This window comes from Triticum aestivum, chromosome 7A, assembly GCF_018294505.1.
Source record: "Triticum aestivum cultivar Chinese Spring chromosome 7A, IWGSC CS RefSeq v2.1, whole genome shotgun sequence".
NCBI lineage: Eukaryota > Viridiplantae > Streptophyta > Magnoliopsida > Poales > Poaceae > Triticum > Triticum aestivum.
In genome coordinates, this window is record NC_057812.1 from 532,451,810 (window position 1) to 532,453,358 (window position 1,549).

Consider the following 1,549-nt stretch of genomic DNA (forward strand, 5'->3'; position numbering starts at 1 on the left):
GAGGGATAGTTATGTGGTCCAATTATGATATTATTGTTGGCGGAACTTACACTAGCGAAAGTATGAACCCTAGGCCTTATTTCCTATCATTACAATACCGTTTACGCTCACTTTTATTACTTGCTACCTTGCTGTTTTTATTATTTCATATTGCAAATACCTTTATCTACTATCCATATACCACTTGTTTGACCATCTCTTCGCCGAACTAGTGCACCTATACAATTTACCATTGTATTTGGTGTGTTGGGGACACAAGAGACTCTTTGTTATTTGGTTGCAGGGTTGCTTGAGAGAGACCATCTTCATCCTACGCCTCCTACGGATTGATAAACCTTAGGTCATCCACTTGAGGGAAATTTACTACTGTCCTACAAACCTCTGCACTTGGAGGCCCAACAACATCTACAAGAAGAAGGTTGTGTAGTAGACATCAAGCTTTTTTCTGGCGCCGTTGCCGGGGAGGTGAGCGCTTGAAGGTATATCTTTAGATCTTGCAATCGAGTCTTTTAGTTTCTTGTTTTGTCACTAGTTTAGTTTATAAAAGAAAACTATAAAAAATGGAATTGAGTTTGTCTCATATGCTTCACCTTTTTAATATCTTTCGTCAGTATGATGGAAAGGAAAATTGTGCCAAAGTGTTAGAAGAAGAATGCATTAAAAATTTTGGCACTAAATCTTTGAATGATGAGCATGATTGCAATGTTGTTAGTATGAATTCTTTGAATATCCATGATGCTAATGATTATTGCACTAGTTATTATGAAAATTCCTCCTATAAACATGTCAATTTTTGTGGAGTAGACTGGGTTTGCAAGTACACACCAAATAGGGAAGATAGATATTGCAAGAGGCATAAGTACTTAGAAACCAAATTGTTGCAAGAAGAGCTAGATGAATGTGCTGAAAATTTATCTTTTCTTAGCCCTACTTGTGAACTTTGCAATGAACGTGATCATTTTAGTACCCAATGCAAATTGTTTCATGAGCGTATCGTATCCAAAAATTGTGATGACTTGATTTCCCTTGCATATCATAATGAACTTAGTTTGCTCTTGGGTTATGAAGAAATTAAACGTAGAACTAAGGATATTCCAAAATTTGCCCTTGATAAAGTTCTTTGTTTTGATCTAGAGGAAATTTATATGTATTGCGCGGTGAATTGCATTGAAAATCCTTATATTGCCAATTACGTAAAGAAAACAAAACAAATAGAAGATGAAGAGAATGCTAACGAAAGGGAAGAGACTTCCCAATATCCTCCTATTATTTCTTATGATGAATCAGGTAACGAGGAGGAGCTTTCTATCCAACCAATCTCATTAATAAGGATCTCCAAAAATAGGATTGAACCCACACATGATGTGGTGAATAAGAAGAAAAGAAAAAGGAAGAGAGGTAAAAAGGTATCTCTCCCAAATAAAGTTGCTCCTATTATTGCTGTGCCTCATGAAAATGAAGATGATACACTTGATGATGATCTTGTTATGCCTATTGCTTGCTGTGATGATTATGATTGGGAAGATAATGATACTTCTTATGATCTTGA